At 40.2% G+C, this 22726-nt stretch overlaps 1 protein-coding gene across 1 annotated transcript in view; it reads right to left on the bottom strand.

Moving 5' to 3' along the window:
* The window catches only part of MAPK10 (mitogen-activated protein kinase 10), a 360072-nt gene extending 339040 nt beyond the window's left edge, over positions 1-21032 (bottom strand). Inside the window, exons 1-2 of the mRNA XM_075544072.1 lie at positions 20481-21032; positions 13421-13535 (exon numbers count right to left, since the gene is read on the bottom strand). The gene's annotated coding sequence lies outside the window, so the exon portion shown is untranslated. The remainder of the gene's footprint in view (positions 1-13420; positions 13536-20480) is intronic.
* Between the last annotated feature and the right edge of the window lie 1694 nt (positions 21033-22726).

The raw sequence follows: 22726 nt of genomic DNA, 5'->3' as shown, positions 1-22726 counted from the left end.
CTATAAGAACAGTGAGCAGTGGTGATAAGTACTTCCCATTTACCTCTCAAATAAACTCTTGGGAAGTATATGCCGGTATTGACTAAATTTAGATGAAACATCGGTTTGTGGGGGGGGGCGGGTGTTGCATAACGTGCTTAGTGCGTAAGCAAGAAAGTGATTACAGCTCTAACTCCAATTCCCAGCTCTTAACAAGCGAGCAGTGAGAGTGCTTTGGGACTTGGATTAAGTTTTTGCTCTGGGTCAGCCACGATTCTAAGAAATTGTTGTATCTTCAGTCCGTTAAGTCACTTATCTTAGTTGTATCTCAACAACCGCTCATGAAATGGTTAGTTTTATTATGCCCATTTTAAAGATGAGAGAACCAAGGCACCAAGAACTAGTTAACTTGTCAAAATCATGCAGTCAGTTAGCAGAGCACTTAGATAAGAGTCCCTCATACATAAAGCAGAGGCACTAAACTGATCCCAAAGAGAGCATCACAATTTTCTTTAATCATTTTACTGGGGGCTCGCACAACTCTTATCACAATCCATACATACATCCATTGTGTCAAGCACATTTGTCCATTTGTTGCCATCATCATTCTCACAACATTTTCTTTTTCCTTGAGCCCTTGATATCAGCTCCTCATTTTCCCCTCCCTCCTTCCTCCCCCTCCCTCATGAGCCCTTGATAATTTATAAATTATTATTATTTTGTCATATCTTACACTTGGTAGCATGGTGGTTATGAATTGGGCTGCTAAGCACACAATTTTCAAATTGGAAATTTCCTCATGGGGTGTTTATCTAAACAGTTTCTAAGCCAAAATGATTAGGAGAATTATACAACAGTAGAATCATAAAAGAAGAAACCAATTAGATGGTAATGTATTCTCATTTGCCTTACTATTCGATCATCCTCCCCATCTCTAATAGCAGCTGCATTCAATCATCATTTTCCATCTGTCCTCTGCAATGTGAATAGAATATAATTCACTACTAACAAATACGGATCAACTTTCTATAAGAAGTAAGGTCATTGCCTTCATTGATCCTGACTCAAAGAAGCCAGAGACCATATAGGTGGAAATGGCAGATAATTTACTCCATCTATGTAACTACGACAGAGAGGAGAATCTGCCAATGATATATTTGGCCAAGATGCACCAGAATTTATAAACATCACCTATATCATGGCAATGGATAATGACTACAGCCCCTGAACGAGGAGAAGGGTTGGCTGATGGTCAAGGGGCAAATCACACTAGACGCAAAGGGTCTTGATGTCTTTGTGCAGATTAGAAAAATGAGCCTTGGTTTGACGAGCAGAACACAGGCTTGGTTTTCAACCCAATCATGCCTTCAACCTCAGCACCAAGATTGATCGATCCTAGCAAACATGTGAGGTGCTTTTCAAGGTCAAGAGGCCTGTGTGATAGTAAGGACAAAAATGCCCTGCTATAGATATTAAGAACAATATGAGGAAGAAGCCAAATAAAAAAGAATAAAGTAAGCAAGGTTTCTTCTAGGGAAGATTGTGTGACATGATGACAACATGTCACGAGAAGTTATATGGTCTGACATTTAAAACAATTATTGGGTCCCTCATATTGATAGCAATATTAAAGACTTGATTTTCTGAGAAAAAGAACACACAATAAGAATGTTTGAAGTAAGTGATGAATAAAATTTAAGATTTTTGTGGGTTTTTCAGAACAAAATTCTAAGGAAAGAAAAAAGTTGATGACCAACTGTATAATCTAAAACTAAATATTGATAAATAATGGAATAATTAGGTTTGGAAAGGATCTTCACTACAATGAGGGTAAATATCTTGATGATGGTAATAAATATTGACCAAAATAAATCACACACAACACCAAAAAAGTTGGTAGATAGTGAGCACTTTAATGTTATATTCTTCATATTCATTACTCTAACAACTCTCTTATGAGATCAATACTATTATTACTATAATTTTATAAATAAGGAAACTGAACCTTAATTGGTTATATGACTTAACCAGGTTTGCATATAAAATAAGAGAACATGAACTTAAACAGCAAATAACCTAACTCTGAAGTTAATACGGTGAACTACCATCCCATACGACTGTAGATAAATTAAGTAGAGTAGCCACGGTTGACAAAAATAAGTCCAAGAACAGGGCACATCTAATGTTGCCCCATCTCCATTTGCATAGGGAAAAATCAAGATGGTGATGGAAAACCTAACAGTGATGGAAAATGATGGAAATGTGTTACAATAAGATTGAATACTCTTAAAATGACTTTTATACTTACCAGGAAAGTAGTTTACACTAAGGAAGATTCATAATAAACAAAATGGAATGGACTTCCACGCCTGGCTTCATCCACTCAGTTTGGAATTGACTGAGAGCAAGCTTGCTGTGTAGGCATTTTGTGATAATAACTTAACGATTATTAACAAGGCAATAGTTCCAGGCAGTATTTCATATTTACATAGCAGCCTTTGACAAAGGACCAAAAGCACCTGGCAAACATTCTCATTTTTATTATTGATGGCTTAGATTAATAAAGCACCTTTCCTCCAAAGAGCTCATTAATCCTTACACAGGCTCCTGTGACACAAACAGGCAAGGAATCCATTTCTACATTTTACATATAAAGAAACCAAAGCCTAAGGACCTGTACACAATTGTTTATCAAGATTATGGTTGGGCCTAGAATGAAATTATAAGCCACCAAGTATTTCCTTTCCCTTACTAACCAAAAGATCCCTCCTCCATTGATTCTTACTGCTGCTTCTTCAATCTAGAGTCTCTGGCTCCCTCTCTCCGATCCTCTCCCTTCCCCAGCTGCTTAGTCTGACTTCCCTCCCCACCACAATCAACATTGCTGCTAGAACCATATTTTAACCCTGCTCAGAAAACAGCAGCCACTCTACAGTGACTATAGAAACAAACTCAAACGCCTTTTTAAACCATTCAAGACTCTCTCAATCTGTCTCTACAGGACCTGTTTTCCTTGTCATATCTCCATGGTTACACCAAGCCATTGACTCCAATGTGGCCCCTGTTTCATAAACAAGCTTTCCAACTCCAACGCTGACTACTGAAATTATCTTCGCAGTTCTATCAGATGCCATCTTCGCCACGAGTCCCTCCTGATACCTTATCAACAAACGAATGTTCCCTCCAACTCTCCCAGCATATGGTTAACCTTTCTTAGAGCACTCGCCACACCTCACCTGAGACCTTCTACCACCACCCACTAATCAGTGCCCTCGGAGAGCACACGTGGCCTATTAGAGTGCTCCAACCTTGAGATTCACCGTGACTTTGTCTCATGTCTTAGGCCACATGATGGGTGAGAAAGAGAAGCCGATCTTACCTTTTGGGAGCTAATCATTTCAATCTTTCTCACCTAGAGTTCCTTATCTGAATTATCGAATACATTACATCCTCAAATTTCCCAACCGCAGTGCATAATTAATATCCTTCTAGACACCAAAAGGGGAAAAGACACGGAATCCCACTGCCATCAAGAGTCACACTCTTGGAAACCCACTGGGACAGGTCTACCTGTCCTTCAGGTTGCTAAGACTTGGCATCGGTTCGATGGCAGGGAGTGTGGTTGCTGTTCTGTTTGGTTTTGTTGTAAGATGCCCCCCAAAATTCATTCCTGCATTACATAAGACAGGCTTTTTTGTGTTTTTGAGGAGGTGGTTTTCAAAGTACAATACAAAGAACCTTGGAGTCCCCATGGCCAAAACCAATTCCAAAGCATTTTCGGAGCTTTTTACTCTCATTCGCTCACAAAGGTATAGTGATGCCTTCTAGAGGCTGCGTTGATGTGTGATATAACAATAGATTGAAAGTAATGTATAAATAGATAAGAAATCCAGAAGGTTCTATAAAACCAGACATTTAAAAAATTTGCAAAAACGTAAAACCACTTTTTCACTCACTTTTTCTTAATTTGAAAATGTAATCAATTTTCATAAAACATGTTATTTCTATTAACATGTATGCAATAGGTCTACTATTATAATTTTTGTCATTGGAAAAATATAGCTGACACCCCATTTGCCAAGTCCACATTTATCACATATACAATTCAGTGAAATCAGTTACATAAATCATGTTGTGTATCCGTTTATCACTACTGTCCTTTACAAACTTGTTCATCCCCTAAAACTTAGTGCTTCCTACATAATCTCCCCCATCCCCGCTCCTGTGTCTGCTCTCTCTCTCTCTTCACCTGTCCAGGCGCTTCTCACTGGTGAAACCGTGCCATGTTTGTCTTTTGTGATTGAGTAATTTCACTCAGAATGATGTTTTCAAGGTTCCACTATGTTGTAGCATGAATCAAGACTTTATTTGTTTCTAGGTAGAGCAATAGTATGTATATATATGTAGACTGTGACAGACATCTACCAATTTTGCTTATCCATTCATATTTTAGTCGGTGTCTAGACTGTTTATACCTTTTGATTATTGTGAATTGTGCTGAAACGACTATCATTGTATCTGGGTCTGTCTGTTCGTATCAGGGATTTGGGCACATACCTAGGGTGAAATTCCCAGGCCATACAATAGCTCCATGTTTAACTCTTTGAGGAAGTGACAAATTGCTTTCCACAGCAGCCAAACTATTTTGCATTCCTACTAGCTATAGGTGAGAATTCTGGTTTCTCCAAATCCTTGCCAATATTTGTTTGCTTTTGTTCTGTTTCACTTTTTCCAATACATGCCATCCATTTCATAAATCGTATCCATCCTAGTGAAAGTGAAATGGTATCTCATTTTGTCAAATGACTTTACACAACAAAGTGAAGCAACGACCTATAGCCTAGGAGAAAATTGGGGGTATTGCATAACCAACAAGTGCTTAAAATCTAAAATGCGTTACAAATTCATACAACTTAATGAGAAAAAAATCCAATTGAAAATGAGCAAAGGACCTGAATAGACATTTCACCAAAAATCGTGTTAATTTTCAAGCGAAGAACATAACTATTTTTCATTTTTATTTTAATGTATAATGTTGTATAAATTAATGAAAATTTCCTGTAAAAACAGTAACTTATAGGCTCTTGATTCTTTTTTAAGAGTGTAAATAAAAGTCTCCTGACACCAACATGTTTGAAAATCACTCCTTTAGAGAATCATGGACCGTGTGCCTCGGCAGAACTCCACAAGAAAGACTGATACTAGTTGAGTGGGTGATAATTACGTTGTTCCTGAATGCCACATGTTTTAGAGAAACTATCTTGTGTGTGATATGTTTTTATATCATTCCTTCCCTTCCACTCTCCAAATCCCTAGTTGTGTGGTGGGCTCTTTACAGCAGTGACTAGCATGATGTCTTCTGGGGTCGTCCAGTGAGTAAGTGAGGAAGGAGAAAGGAAGTGCATGGTGTTCATCCGTCAATGTTTCCACCACAGTCATCTGAACGTAGAAACAGCACAATGATGTCCATTGACCTTCACGTGCATGTGTTGTGTTGTTACCATAAGACTGCCTCAAGATGTTTATCGTCTCACTTGACTTGTTGGTAAATCACAATCCATTTAGAAACCACGGTTTTGAAATTCAAATTTTTAAAGATTCCTCTCATAATTAAATCAATGAACAAACATTTACTCCCAAGCGTCCTTCATCCAAAAAGCCCACTGCCATTAAGTCCATGTGACTCACAGGGACCTACGGTCTCTGAAACTGTGTCCCCACCAGAGCGGACCGTTTCCACTTTCTCCTACAGACCGGGTGATAGCTTTGACCTGGGGCCCTCGCAGTTCAAAACCCAAAACCAATTTTAAGAGAAATAAATAGATAAACGTGATAAATGAATGCAATCAGTTTAATTGGCTGTTCATAAATTACCTTCCTTATCAATAATACATTCTCACTAATCGGAAGTGACTTCATGTAATTCAGTGGTTCTCAAGCGTCCTAATGCTGCAGCCCTTTCATCCAGTCCCTCGTGTTGTGGTGACCTCCCCAACCATCAAATGATTTTCATTGCTACTTCATAACTGTAATTTTGCTAGTTATGAATCAGGTGACCCCTGTGAAAGGGTCATTTGACCCCCCAAAGGGGTTGCGACCCACAGGTTGAGAACCGCTGCTGTAAGTAAAACACCATATTTCTTGATTTGGAGTTTATGAAAATGGGAGAAATTAATCAAAAGACAGCTAGAAGGAAGAGTAGAAACGTAAAATTGCATATTGGCAAATCTATCTGCAAGCTCTTTCTCCACTGGGTTTATCTTCCCTTTCAGCTGCCCATTAAACTGCCTTTATCCTCAAGAAAGCCTTCCCGATCCAGGGCCACCCTCAGCCTGCTGCACCCCGAGGACCTGACCTCCTTCTTAACTCTCACGTCCCGCTTTCATTCAATCTGTGAAGCTCAATTCACATCATTTTTCATAGTCAAATAAAAAGGTAGACATCACCAATTATAGCCCCCTCGTATAAATATGAAACTCTGTCAGGTTATTACTTGCCCAAGAGAATATATCAATGCATGACAGAGCTGGTATAAGAATCCAACATCAAAGCCTATTCCTATCCCAGAGATAATACAATTAACATTTTAAAATATTATGTTAAACAAATTGAAAATACTTTGTTCCAGTCTTGATTCCCTATGTAGTTCATTGCATCATTAACCTGCTTCATCAACACTTTACAGACATCCATCAAAGTGTGGATGTTATTTTATCTATGATTCAAAATTCATTATCATCAATTCACACCTTCGCTCAAGTTAGTCTGTCAGGGTAGCAAGCCCAATTGATTGGCTTCATACTTTTCTATTTTAATTGGAAAAGTCAAAATCTTCAACCAAAAGATTAAGTGGGAATTTCACACATTACATCAGGCTCAGAAGCACAGAAAGTTCAAAAGCAGTGGGTACATTAGCTCCTTAAATCAGAATGCAGAATCTGAGAGCTATCTGCAAAATCAAGACTAGAAAAGAAGATCAACCGATAAGATGTGATTGCCTGCAACTCTCCATATTGTTAGCTGAGTTCCACTTAGCAGCAGGAGAGTACACAAGCACATGACATTATCTCCTAGGCCAAAATGTGCCAAGAGTTTATTTCCTATGCGGTGTTTCACCTAGCTTTTGCTTAACATATTTTAATCAGCCTTCTGGCTGGCGGGGAGGGGAGAGAAGAGAGCAAGAATGGGGAGAGCAGTATTGGTCAAACTTAGTAAGCTATGCTCCAAAGTGAAAAATGATGCTGACTCATCAGACTTCCGGGGGCACCATCCGATTCCTCTGGACTTCGGACAAATGAGGTAGCTGTGCAAGGGGCCAAGTATCCTCCTCTCCTTCTTGACGCCTCTTCTGAACCCGCTCCTGTCCCTCACTCTCTCCCTCCACTGCGGCACAAGAAGAGGCTCAAGTGTCAGATAGGAACCTCAGAGGGCTGTGAGTTTACACTAGTTGAGGGAGAAAGAACTCAGAAAAGGGGGCTGAGATTGGTTGCTGAATTTGATGAATGCAATCACTGGTACTAAATTTTCCATGGAGAAACCTGTGTATCTTTTCCTGCGCATAATCACATCGTCCAAATAAATACAATGTAAAGAAAAGATTGTAGAGCGGTCTGGTACACACGGTACCATCGTGGCTTGGAATGGATTAGAAGGCAATGGGTTGCTGGTTCCTATCATCAATCAGAGTCCCAGAGTGCGGCCAATGGTTCGTGTCGGAAACATCAGAGTCGAAACCACAAATTGGAGTTGACTTGACAGCAGCGACTTGACCATCAAAAATAAATCATCATGTGTAATGAATGCCGTGATGCTGCAACTATGTTTTCAACAAACCCTAATCTGAAAAGAATGTCAACATTTCTGATAGGAAACATGAACCAATTTTTCATTGAGATTCTCACTTTGGTTTTATTAGTAGTTTGTCTCATTCTGGTTAACAGAGTGCATAAATTATCAAGAAACATAAGAGATGCTAAAATTTACATGAACTAGCTCCAAATGCATCCTAAGAATCCTCCAAAGGAAAGCCTTAAATATATTTTCTTGATCTGTCCTTCAATTACTTAGTGACATTCAAACTCCTATCTTCATGGGGCCACCACCTGAAGTTCTACCAATTAGGGAAGAAAAGTCTTTAAAATATGAAATATTAGGCCTACTTACTTCAGGTTAAGCAGGTCTGAATTTCCTATCTTGCTAGCTGCGGTCTTGGTGAACAATTAAGAACAGTGTGCTATAATAATATTTTCTAAACTATTCTATTTCTCATCTCATGATTAAGGTACTCGGTCCCTCAAATTTATTAAGCTCTTCTCCATCTCTTTTGCTTTGATTTTTTTCCCCTTACTTGGAATTAAAATCAATTTGGTGTTTTAAGGCTCCATTCAAGTCCAACTTTCACCTTTAATACTGAGAATACATTATAGTAAAATAAAAAGCAATGTGCCCTACAATTAAACTCCCCAGCTCTACCAACACTAGACACATGACCTTGAGCAAGTGACTAAATACCCCATGCCTCAGTCGCATCACTAGTAAACCAGGGATGGACAGCAGGATTGGTTTGGGGACTCCTCAAACTAATGTGTATGCAGCACATGGAACAGTGCCTAGTAAAAGTAATCATGCAATAAATGTTGTTTTATAATTGAATTTTTTGTAAACCTTGGTCTTCTCTGAACAACTATAGACTCCTAAATCATAAGGACCTCAGCCTTCCACGGGTATATTTCGTTACATCTCCCACACAAAGTAGTGTCAATCCTAGAGAACTCTTAATATGTAACCAACTCTCCTCCGAGATGACTGTAGTGATGGAAATTTAGTTCTTCTCACAAAGCACAGATTTACAAGCAATTCTAATAAGAAGAAAATTCGTCTGGGGATGGTGCTTACTCTTGAGTTCACTGCTCTTTGTTAACTGTCTCCTCCACAGCTCTCTCTGACCAAAGACCAGGGATGTGATGTGCCTTGCATTCAGCCAGAGGGCATTGTACAGCCTATTGTGGCAGACATGCTTAGGTTAAAACGTAAGACTTTATCATTTGATCTCCATTTTGATCCATTTAAAATTTGTTCATCTTTAATATTTTCTGGGGTGTTTTTTTTATAATCTGAGAATTTTACAAAGAAAAACCTCAGCCGAAAAGCAGAAAATATTTCTCTTGCCATTGTTGGTTTTTTAGGGACTTTTTGTTTCTTTACTTTATTTGGCATGTTTTACTGCTTATGAAATTCAGGGTAGTAAATCTGCAGAGGCAGTAACTGGGTGAATAATAAGGACAGAGCAGAAGAGGTTGGGTATAAAGGGGGAGGCAACCACAATAACTAAAAGGAAAAAGAAAATGTCCTAACATTGATGGTGGTGATGCTTCCACAACTCTCCCTAACGTGGCTGAAGTATTAAATTGCATGCTGTGTGAATGATATGTCGATTTTAAAAAGCCCTGCATCCTCTTTCCAACAAAACACTTAAAATATTGGAAGTTCTTGATTGTATTCTCTAAATTGTAGAGAAGTTGCTTCTTGCTTTGCTTCTTTTTTTTTTTTTGGTGCAGGATCGATCCTCACTCCAGACCTTAGTAATTTAAGATCTCAAATGTGTGCTCCCGTGTAAGCATCAGCTTCTGTATTTTAAAACAATGAAGAGTTGACTCAAACGAACACACTGTAGTCATTTTAAACCTAAACTGTATGAATCTATGAACGAATTTAATCTCTTATTGAATTACTGAGTCTCAAAATATATTCTCAGCACCCACCACAATGCTTGAAATGTGTGTATCACATGACAAATTCTGAATCTACCAAGTCAACAGCTAATAAAACTTGAGATTTTTCAAATTTTCCCTCTTCAGTTAACCACCACATTCATTCCCAAATCTAGTTGCTTTGTATGTGTACCCTACTGGCAATTCCTCGGTTAAACACTTATTATTTTTAACTGGATTACTGCAATAGTACTTTAGTGTTCGCTCCGGCTCCAAACTAATCCCCTTCCAAACACTCTTCAAGAAAGGGAAGAAGTCAGGAGTCAGAGAAACCTAGGCTTGAATGCTAATTCCACAACCTCTTAGCTACGTAATTGTCGGCAAGTTATTAACTAGCAAGTTCCCTAACCTCGGTTCCTATCTGTAACTTAGAGGTGCAGTAGGAGAATTAAATGCTTGTACAGAATGTAGCACAGTATCTGTTACATATGAAGAACCCAATTGTTGTCATTAATTGCCACCCAATTGATTCCGATTCATGCTGACTCCACGTGTGCAGAGTCAAATTTCTCCATGTGTGCAGAGTCAAATTTCTCCATAGACTCCCCCCCTCCCTAACTTCTCAGAGGCAGATCCCCAGGCCTGTCTTCAAAGGTGGCTCTGAGTGGGCTCCCAACAACCTCTCCTCTGGATTCAAGCACTAACCTGTTTTTGCCAATCAGATATTCTAAGGACTCGATAAATGCTAGATAATATTTTGAGAGACAAATTCCACACAGACTTGAGCAAGCATTTCACAATAAAGAAAGAAAATCAAATGGCTGGTAATTTTAAAATTAGGATTCTTCATAACTAAACTTATCAATCTCAGAGAAATGCAAGTGAATGTTTCTATGTGCCCACCTGACTGACCAAACTTTAAAAAAAACCCACTGCCATCAAGTCCACACAGACTCAAAGTGACTCTATAAGGCAGGGAAGAACTGCCCTGTGAGTTTCCAAGACTTCTTTCTCCTGCAGGGGGGCTGGTGGTTTCGAACTGCCCATCATCTGAATTTCAGCCCAATGCATAACCACTGTGCCACTAGGCGTCCTGGTGGCATACTGAGTATGAATTGGTTGTGATCAGCGAGGTTAGCAGTTCCAACCACCAGAAACTCCACAGGAAAGAGACTGAACTTTCTACTCTTCTAAAAAGTTACGGTCTGAGAAAGACACCAGGTTCCCTATGAGGCAGTGAGTTAGGTTCTTTTGGTGACAATGTAAGTTGGAACAACCAGTTAGAGACTTATTTCTCATCATTAGTAAAATAGGAGTCCTGTGAGTACATACCTAAACCTCAGCAATTCCATTCCTCAACATATATCCTACACAGGTTTTGCACATATACATAAGAATATATGAGCATTAATATTTATATTAACATAAGAAGTGTCATAAAAAGATTCCAAATCAACAATAGGTTGAATAAGTAAATGTAGTTATCCTAATAGAGTAGAATATAATATAACCTTAATGCATTAACTACATTGACTACTCATGCTTCAACATGGAAGAACCTCACGTACATTTTTTTTACAAAATAATCAGGTGAGAATACATACTTTTGAAAAGGGAAAACATGCAGAATGAAACTCCAAATAGTCATGGATTCCAGACTTTCGGGAGCCTTGGAAGCTGGATTACCCCCTGGAACTATCACCCCCGATAGCTTTTCCACCCTCAACAGAGGATATCCCCCGAAGTCTTCTAACAAATAAATAAAATCCAAACACACTACTTTGACCTAAAGCACGCTGACTCGTCTCCTGTTCAAGTTGATCCCTGCCACGTCCCCTTTTGCTGCTGCCACAGCACCTGTCCCCAAACATCCTGCTCTCAGTCCATTCCCACTGTACGGAGTCCTCCTTGCTTCTGGCCAACTTCTTACTATTCTTAACAGGTACCTGAAATATCACTTCCTCTAGAAAGTGGTCCTTGATCAAGCCCCACCTCAAGCTGGGTAAAATTCTCCTCTGCCATGCTTCCCTGAGTCTCCACACTTCTTCACACTTTATTAATACTAGCCAGTTTAGGATATTTTGACCCCTTTAATAGTACATTTTATTATACAGACCACCCACTTTGTAGCTCAAGAGTTCCCTTTAGACAAGGGCGGTGCCTTTCATCTGCCCCCAAAGGTATGCATGATAACTACATTGTAGGCTCTCAAAAAAGATTTACTTAATAAATTATTTATATTATAGTCAACCTATTTTATTTTCCTAATCACATAATGTGACACGAAGCTAAGCGTATTAGCTTCAGCCATACAAAATCAACCTTATTTTAGGTAAGAAATGGTTGCCTATTGGCAATTCCATATGATTGACCCTCGATCACAAATATTCATTGACTATTTTGATTAAGCATGGCATTGGGATGACTTTGAGAACTGCTTTCTCGGTATAACTGTAGGTAAGACTGTAATAAAACCTATGATGTGTAATAACCATAGGATTAATTAGCAGTAAATTCAGAGCCCATAAAATGCAGTGTTCTCCATTTATAGGTTATGCATTAACTCACAAGCAGCCAACCTACCCAGAGCTTCATAAAACACTAGGTAAATGAAAGAGAGCTATTGATCACTAGTTCAAAGCAGCTCCATTTGGGGTCTTATAAGCACCCATGTCATACCTTATTTCTCAAAGATGTTATTTGACAGATTTTCACTCATTCGTCTCTGCTAGAATCTATTGATTATTGACTATAAAGCATCCAGCATTTGATTTTAAAAGATATGTGCTTGTGTTTGTTGATATTTGTACATGATAATAAGTTTTCAAATATTTTTCCACACGGCAGAACAACTGAACCTATTTTTAATACAGTTTTTCTTTTTTTAAATAGTTTTATTGGGGGCTCTTACATCTCTTATCACAATCCATACATTCTTCCAATGTGTGGAGCACATTTGCCCATATATTGCCATCATCATTTTCAAAACATTCTCTTCCCACTCAAGCCCCTGATATCAGCTCCCCATTTCTCCCCCCTTTTTCCCCTGCTTACCCTCCCTCATGAACCCTTGATAATTATAGATTATTTTTCCATATATTTCATCATCCTCCATTACCCTTCATCCACTTTTCCATTTTTCTTCCCCCTGGGAGGGGGTTATAGGCTAATCCTTGAGAATAAAGTTTTTCTTAAGCAAAAGGATTTGTAAGCTAAATTGTCCATAAATCAAGTTTTCAAAGAGTGTGATGTGCTTTCTCTTCCCTTATTTTCAAATGTTTACTGTTATGTGAAACATACACACTATTTTAGAAGGAAGTGAGCATCATATGTTTGCCCAGAACCAATTATTCTATTAGAAGGGTAAATCGATAAAATATAGATGTATGGTGCAAGTAATAAAAGCCACTCAAAAAATCCTCTTACTCTGTCATATGAAATTATTTATTACAGCCATCCTACCTCTAGAACATGGTAGAAACAATGCGTATGGTGGCACCATGGTGTCTTGCGCTCCATCTTTGCATCTCAAGACCGCATGCTATTGTATGCAGTCGTGGGAGCACTACAAGATCCTGCCCTACTGGACTCCACGCTTTTGGTTGCTATTCTTTGTAAATGAGTTTATTCAGATCCATACACTTAAACCACATGCAGTACTTAAATTGGATACAGAAATCAAACATTCTTTGTTTCCCAAATTTAAAAGACATTGAAAAATATCAACTCACCACTGCTTGTATAGTGTCTCATCTATTGGGAATGGATCTAATTCAATAGCTTCTTGCATGAGTCACCATACCGAAAATTGAAGGTGGTCCTGCTGTTGGTGTTTCTCACACTAGCCTGAAACCAAAGTCCAAAGACACATGAGTTTGCTCATAAGTTTTAAACTAGAATTCCACCTTCATTTATTAAGCAAAAAATTTAAATCAAAATTGATGGCAAAAAGGGAAAAGGTTAAAATATCCTCAAGGTAATTAATTCTGTTCAGAATTTATTACAAGCACATAAACGGTTCTGTTATCAACACCAAACAACTCAATATTTTAAAATCAGATCATAAACCCAATTAGTAATTGCTATATTGGTTAATGTATTTGATTTTCTGGTATAAAGCATCCCTACCTTAATTCAACTTGGGCAGCTCCTCTGTTCCATATGTTTACATATGTTACATATGTATGTTTACATATTCTACTTTTAATGTAAAATTTCATTAGAACAAGAAGCTGAGGAGAAAGCTTTTGAAAACCTCTGAAACCTATGAAATGAAGCAAAATTGAAGCTGGTAGGAACCTAGAAAGGAAGCTGTACTTACTGTCTTTCTTAATATGATCTAGTTCCAAATCTGCTTGTCAACCTTTTCATCTGTTACTTCTCAACATTAGATTGGACCAGATTATCCAGAACTATGCTGCAGGTGGCCTCTTTGAAATGTTGATGAACAAGAATGTCATTTTGACTCCTAAAATGCACATGATCCAAGTTGTGGTACTTGGATCACCGCATATGAATGTAAAAGTTGGACAATGAATAAGAAAATCTGAAGAAAAATTGATTCATTTGAATTGTGGTGCAGACAAAAAAAATTTGAGAGTACCATGGACTGCCAGAAGAACAAACAAATCTGTCTGAGAAGTACACCCAGTACGTTCATTAGAAGCAAGCATGGCCAGGCTTATCTCACGTGTTAGGAAAGAACAGTCCCTAGAGAAAGACAAGCGTGTTTGTCAAAGCAGAGAGTGAAAAAGATGAACACTCTCCACCAGATGCATCGACACAGTGGATCCAACAATGAGCTCAAACATGAGAACAATTGTGAAGATGGAACTGGACCAGGCAGGGTTTCCATCTGTTGTACATAAGGTTGTTATGTGTCAGAACAGATGCCAAGGCACATAACACCACTATGCCAGTTTCCAATGTCCTGTTTCCACTGTAAAGTCATAATTCTAATTTCTGGTTTGGAAGGTATAGTTACCATACCCAAAATAAAACCCCACTCTGCATCAAATAAGGAGTCATGGTGATGCAGTGGGTTGGTTCAAGCCCACCAGATGATCCTCAGAAGAATGATGAGGTTGTCTGCTCCCACCAGGATTTATGGTATCAGAAATTCAATTCTGTCCTATGGAGTTGTTATCAGTCGAAATCAATTCAATGTCAGTGGGTTTGGTTTAGGTTTTACTGAAAATTATAGTCCAGTTACTGGGCAAGGGCTTATAACTGCTGTTCAGCACACCCTCCCTTCTGCTTCCCCCGCTCTCATCCCAATATTGCCTCCAGTCTCACCTGTTATCAAATTGGTGCAGGTGATTTCTTTATCTTCTGATTTTTTAGTGCACTTAATATCAACCCACCAATATAACTCCTTAATTAGAAACTGTCTATATGGTGATTGAAGTTTTTGTGCATCTTAATTCCCCAAGTAATTGCAAGTTCCCCATTGCAGAATTGTGGGATTATAAGTCTCACTCACCCATGCCATTTTGCAACAAACTATATACATGGGAGCTACTCATTCAACATTTAAGAATATTATTTAATATTTATTCAATGGATATCTATTTAATACTCCATGTTAGAGGCAATACCTGGGTGGTGCAAATGGATACGCACGGAGCGACTACTGGGGAGATCGATGGTTCAAGCCAACTTGGAGCATCTCAGAAGAGAGTCCTGAGGAACTGCTTTCAAAAAATCACAGTTGTGAAAACCATGCAGAGTGCAATTCTGCTCTGAAACACGTGGGTCACTGAGTTGAAATAACTCTGTGGTTTGGTGTGCTTTACTATAAGGAGACCTGGCAGCACAGTGGATTAGGCCCTTGGGCTGTTACCTACAAAGTTAGCAGTTCAAACCTTGACCAGCCGTTCTGCAGGGGAAAGACGAGGCTTTCTCCTGTAAATATTCACAGCCTTAGAAAGCCAAAGGGCTATTGTACTCTGCCCTATGAGGTCACCATGCGTCAGAGTTGACTTGAAGGCCCTGAAGGGAGAGGACATGTCAGATTGGCACCATCTGTCTCTGACAGAAATTCCACTTCAGTGGACAGCAGTGCACAGTGTTGGAATTACGGTGCTGGTGAAGAACATTGAAAGCACCATGGACTTCCCAAAGAACAAATCTATCTGTCTGGAAGAAGTATAGCTAGAAGGCTCCTTAGAGGCAAGGATGGTGAGATTTTGTCTCACATGCCTTGGTCATATTCTCAAGAGAGATCAGGCACTGGAGAAGAACATCATGCTTGGTAAATTAAAACAACAACAACAACAAATCCTCACTGCCATTGACTCGATGCTGACTCATGGAGACTCTAGGACAGGGTAGAACTACCCCTGAGAGTTTCTGAGATTCTAACTGCTGACAGTAGTAGAAAGCCCCAGGAAAGTAAAAGGGCAGTGAAAAACAGGAAGGCCCTCAAAGGGATGGATTGACACATTGGCTGCATCAATAGGCATCAAACATAAGAACAATTGTGAGGATGGCAAAAGACTGGGCAGTGTTTCATTCTGTTGTACACAGGATTGGATTCCTATGAGTGGAAACCAACCCAATGGCATTGAACAATAGCAGAACCAGCCGCCATCTAGTCAACTCTGACTCATGGCAACCCCATGTGTGTCATCTGAGAACTCTGCTCCCACAGGGTTTTCAATGACTGAATTTTTGGAAGTAGCTTTGTAGGCCTTTTTTCCCCAAGGACTCTCTAGCTGGATTTGAACCTCCAACCTCTCACATATCAGATAAGCACATCAATCATGTGTCCTCCCCAACATTATTCCAGTGGTAGATAGAGATAAGTGATTAGGCAATTACCATAATGTATGATATGTGGTGTGGTGGAGGAAGTATGGACACCGATTAAACATTGCCATATAAACTGACCATATTAACTGCCATATAAACTGATTAAACATTGCCATATAAACTGACCTAGGGGCTTTACTTCACTGACGATGCTTTCATATCCTATTTCTATTTTAAGAGAAAGGGACGATTGCTTAAAGCAACCCATTTTCAGGAAGCACACAGAACATTGGGGCAGGTTCCCATCTATAAACCAGGAGGCAGCTTTACTTCTTGGAAGACAAGCCACCACGATGATACCCAATACTTTCAGCTCACTGCTGTTTCCTTTCTGCTGCTCAACAGAGAGAGAGAGAGAGAGAGAGAGAGAGAGAGAGCAAAAAATATTGTTTCTCGCTGAGCAGGCCACTCTGCAAATGCCTGACTGCCCTGGAGGGTAGCTGCGCCTTAGATCCAGCACACCACGCAGGGCTTTAGAGACTCAGTGGCTGGGAGTGCTTCTCGGTAGCCCTGAGTCACTGTTTTCCATTCACCTTCCACGGGCATTCCTCAAGACACTATCTCTGTAATCCTCTGAGTCTACATCTCACAGGCATCTGGATAAGAACAGGGAGAAAGGTCAGAGTGACTTGTGAGGAATCCCAAACATCAGTTGAACTACACAATCCTTGACCACAAATAAGCATAAATCAGAGCCTCCTTTTCTAACCTAAAATGTTTCTAGTGAAGGATCTTTCACATCACTTGGGGATTCTGCTCGGAGCAGAGTTTCTGCCAAGATTCATATTAAGAAACAAAGCTTCCCTCCATGAAATACAGGGGGTGGAAAGAGTCCCCCGAATATACAGATTTTAACATTGTCCCTTTCTTGGTCTCAATTTTCTCAAAAAGATAACATTTCACTAAACTGAAAAACCTTACTCAAAACCTGGATGGCTCTGTGATGACAATACATACAAACAGGTACATTTCTGAAAACCTGGGCTCTGATTCTAAGTTACGTTTTCTCTTTCAAACAATCAATATGCAGCCTGATCTTTTATCTGAATCAGCACTACAGTGTCTCAACTCAGACTTATGTAATACACTAAAGGCATCTACTATGCCAAAGAAACAAAATGGATTAGGTGCTTCTCCACCAACAAGCCTTTCTTCCCTCCCCAGAGTCTACAGGCGGAACTTTTTCTCCACGTCCTTGGTACCACAACACAGGGTGCAATAGATGCATGTGCTAGCTTGCAGCAAACACAGTATTGTACTCCATTCCATTCCTGTCACTGCTGCATACTGGTGCGTGCACACCCCCCCCCACACACACACACACTTTTTTTAACATTAAGATTGCAATCTCCAACCAAAAACTTAAAAGGGGCTACAAAAGGAGCAGTGGAGAAAGCCTGTAAAATGTTATTTTGTTTACTTCTTAGGCCAATTGAAGGACATTTCTCTTGGTTGAGCCCATTTATTCTGATAAGCAACCAAGCAATCTTTTGAGTTGAACCCAGCAATAATTTCCCTAAAAGTCCTTTAGCTACAAACGCGATCTGAAACCAGGACGTGAGCAGGAAGGAAGAGCATCTGCCAGTGCATTTAGCAAACAAACAAACAAACAAACAAAAATCTCTTGGTTTTTCATCTTTTACCATCAGTCGAAAAAGACTTTGTAACTAAGCTTCCATCCAAAAAAGACAGCTTCGTTGACGCGGAGCCACAGTAAAATAAACATATGTGTGCCCCTAAACATGGTAGGCCTTTCCTATTGATTTTAGGTTCAGCAGATTCATTTTGTTTATCATTGTCATACAGGAAATACTGACAAGAAAACCCTAGGAATCCCTCTGTCAATATAAAATATACATGCATGTTCCAGCTTCCTCGATCACTTCTCAGTTTACGCTAACTAGAAAGACATTGACCACGTACTACGCAACCATGAAACACTAATAGCTGCAAACATACCAGACAATGACAGCAAAAACACATCCGGCCCCTCTGGGATCTGTTCATAAACATCCCTTTCCAGCATGGCAAACACACTCCTCCCAACAGCACAGGCTGTTCTGGGGCCAGCAAGCAGGAAGCTATAGGCAGCTGATTTTTCCACTCTACGTGTTAATTTCTGACCATCTCCCCATCAGGAATCTGTTCACAGCAACTGCGAAGATTTTGTAAGGACAGGAGTCCTGTCCAATTAAAGATACTTTGCTACAAGAGGAGAGAGGGTGATGCAAATGAGGAAGCGTCAAGGAGCTTTTCACAACTAAGGTCACACCACCTTTGTCATCTGATGGGCCCTGTCCCATGGTAAGGAAAAGAAAGAGGAGCTTGCTGCAAGGGATGCAAGAAGTGAATCCAGTACTTTAGCTTCTTCATCTGAGGAGCAAGATCAAAGAAGAGAAGGGGGATTCCTACCAGGGGCAGCAGGACTGCTGTAGCTCCAAACTATAGTGCCCCTGTAATCCCAAGACTCCAACGTGAACTATGGGCTCAGTCATGGACATTACTATCTGTAGTTACATAGACGCTCATCTCAGGTGGGAAACGTGCAGAAGCATCTCAGAGGACGGGTCGTGCCTGCAACCATTTTCAGTGTGTTGATCAGCATTGTACGAGACTTTCCAGGGTCCCACAACCAGCAGAACAGGAATGGAAGCAAAAATCGGACCTTGAACTGCCACTGTCTGGCACTTATACCAAATTTCCTTTCACCTGAACTGTGACTTGCCCAGTATGACTTGGCCTGTGTCATTACTGTTTTGGTTTTTTCCCCATGAAAGTTATTACCAACACAGAGAAGGGCTGCTGCAAGACACTGTGAGGCTTTGCTGCAAACGCAGTCCATGTAAACAACCTTGTGATTGCTACAGAGCATACTGCCATGGGATAAGCCTGTCTTTGGCTACCCCTTAACTGCAGCACCCTGAGAAGTATCTTTTCCTTTAGAGGGCAAAAACAGAGAGGATTCTCTGATTTTAAAGTAGGAACAAATTTTTATAAAAAAAGAATGAAATACACATTTTTAAAATGTCTATCACCTGGATTTGCTTGAAGATGTTCCCAGTGAGTTATATTTATTTTGTGCTCCATGCAAATAGATTTGAGAAGCATACTGACACGTACCCCTTATATAAGATATACGTCTTTTTTTTTTTGCAAAAGGAGCTCTGACATTTCTAGGGGACACAGTATCCCAGCACAGAATAGCTGGGAACCTTGCCATTAAAAAAAAATGGTGCCTGCTGTGACTAGAGGATCACTTTCTTAAAGGGTCCCTTACCTACGGGACTGCAGTGCCCTCTTATTCTCTTCATTCTAGCCTGTCTCCTGCTCTCTCGTGTTCTTGCTTCAGCCCAGATTAAGCCTAGAGTCTCTCAGCATGAGGAAGGCCATTCGTTTTGCAGCCAAAATACATGGAAATATCATTCGTGACTAAAATATGTAAACAAGTCCCATACTGTTGATTTACATTACACCTCTCAAGAAATAAACATACATACATACTTAAAAGCATTGTTTTTAATTTCCTATATCATTTCCCATATCATTTCTCAGAAATGGGACTCAGGCCAGCACTTCTAACAAACACAGCTGTTTCTCTCTCCCTCTCCCCTATCCCCTCTCCCCTCTCCCCTCCTTCTCCTTCTCCCCTTGTCTCTCTCTCCGCTTCTGTAGCTGTGCATTGGTCTAAAACCCCTGGCCACAATAAGCATGCTCCCTCACACCCTTTGCTGCCCCTCACTCCAAACATCAAGGTTGCAACACGCCCAAGTCTGGGAAAAGAACAATTCCAGCTCAGAGGCTAAGGCTGGTGGCTTCTTGTCTCCGAGATAGTTCACTTCATTAACCTGCTTTTCACCCCATCCTGCTCCCTTCTCCCACCACCCGCTCTCCTGCCCAGCAGGAGCAATCATGCGTCGCCATCACGCCCACCCTCCCTCCAAAACCAGGTCCAAGCCCGGAATGAGCAAAACCACCTACCATTCCGTGACTGAGAACTATGATCCCGATCCGCCGTGTTTGCCCCCAAAATCCTCCCTACTTGTCTTTCATTAACCACATTCCGAACTGCAATAAGGAAGAAATTCTTTGGAGGTGGGGATATTGCTTGAAATTAATAATGGATAGGTAATTTCCGAGAAAATTCCTTCGTAAAAGTCACTCAAAGCCCCCCTAGAAATTGAGGGGCCAGGAGGAAAAAAGGGTAATTGTGAAAAATGCAAAAGGAAAAGGTAAGCCAATAGCCAGCACCACCCACTCCCATCAAAATGAAACGAGAGAGGAGCTTTTAGAGGAAGAAGCCCAGCGCCTTGCTGAATCACTCTCTTTCACTGCCTGGAAACCATTGTGCAGCGTGATGCTGCCTGTACCATTGTGGAACCTACCAGAGGAGCCGGACGGAGGGCTGGGGGACTGGGGTTGCTATAGCAACCAAAAGGAGCACACATGACGTCAAAGCCCAGAGAGGTCTAGGGAGGGGTAGGAGGCGGAAGAGGAAAGCGGAGAAAAGTCCAAGTGCGGGGACAGTGCGGTGTTCTCCGGCGGGATGAGGGTAGGCGGAGCGTGAAGGAGGAGCGTGCGTGGACAGCCAGCCGCGTCGGCAGCTACGCGGTCGCGGGCCGGGCTGTGGCGGGGAGACTTCCCGGGATGCAGCTCCGGCCGCTGGGGAAAGACAGGCAGCTCAAAGCATCCCTGCAAGGCGTGCAGCCTGTGCGTCCACACCGCAGCTTCTCACGAGTAACCACACGGGAGACGGCCGTAGGGCTAAAGACACGCGAAATACTCAAATTGCCCCCAGGAAAGTGAGCCTCTGCGTCCCTCCTGGAGGGCAGAGGTCCGCGGTACAGTTCTATTCCCATCCTGTGTCCTTCTTTTACATTAAATCCCTGAATAATCACCGCTAAGTCAAAGGTCAACAAGCTGTAGTGCTTTATGCAAATAAATCACATTATACCGTGTGTGTGTGTGTGTGTGTGTGTGTGTGTGTGTGTGTGTGCAGACCCCACAACCCTCTGGAGGGTTACTTTTCTAAGCGCACTATACTCCTTAAAGATGCGCAGAATGCAATTTGAATGTACAATAAAACCACGGGTAATTTGAGCTGACAAATTGGGGTTCTTTTTATTTTCTTAATTGCAGATAATTCTCTAGATTTTTTAAATTGCAGATAATAATGCAAGTTGCATTATTACAACTGTGGGGTAATATTTCCATTTTATTTAATGAGTTTGCCCTGATTTGTGTCATCAGAGTATTTCTTTTAACTCGCCATACAATTTTAACTGACACACACACACACACACACAAAGAATAAAAGCAATGGCTGCATTCACTATAAAATAAAAGTGATGGATATATTCACTATTTTTTAAATCTATATTTTTTATTTACATAGTTATCAAATTTTTCTTTTTCAAAAATGTTTTTTTACCAAAAGAAACTGCAATGAACAGTTTGGGGCACATATATTCTGTTGTCTTTAATGGTTATATAAAGTATCAAAATGATACATTTTCAGGAAATGATTTAAAATATTGAATTATTTTTATTTCAACTGTTCAATTGCCTCATTGCCAAAAAATTATAAAACCAACTTAATTCTAATTATAATTCTTATAAGTGATAAAATCCTGAAATAGAAAATGTGACATCCCAAAGTTTGAATTTATAAAGGAAGAGTTTCTTGCTTGGACGATGAAAGTCTTTCTTGGGAATTTTTAGAACCCATCCCAGAGACTACAAACATATCTCAGCACACCAAAAAAGCTCCAAAACTCAATGCCCTCAAGCTGATTTCTGACTCAACGCAATCCTATCTGACACAGAAAAACTGCCCTGTTGTGCTTCTGAGTCTGCCAATACTTAAAGGAAAACCAGTAACCCATTCTATCACCAGGACTCTTTAGACCAGTATACAAGGAAAAGTAAATTCAACCCTACACTCTTGAAAACAAGACATTCCAATTATTTATCCATTTGAAATTCTTCTTTCCAAGACTCACCCGTGATAACACTGACAGAATGCAGACTAGACTTCTAGACTGAATAGTTTTATTGGAAAGAGCTTTGAAGACAGTTTTGAGGCAGTTAGATGCGTTTATCTCAATACAAAGTGTGAATGCGTAATATCATAGCATCTCAGACTAGTTATCTTCAACACTTAGTGTGTCAAACTATTTTAGAATGGAAAAGCTTTTATAGCTGATAAAAATAATGGAATGACCTCA

The sequence above is a fragment of the Tenrec ecaudatus genome, chromosome 3 (genome assembly GCF_050624435.1).
Source record: "Tenrec ecaudatus isolate mTenEca1 chromosome 3, mTenEca1.hap1, whole genome shotgun sequence".
NCBI classification, from domain to species: domain Eukaryota; kingdom Metazoa; phylum Chordata; class Mammalia; order Afrosoricida; family Tenrecidae; genus Tenrec; species Tenrec ecaudatus.
Note: the sequence above shows the minus strand (reverse complement) of the source record. Positions and strands in the feature narration are given on the sequence as shown.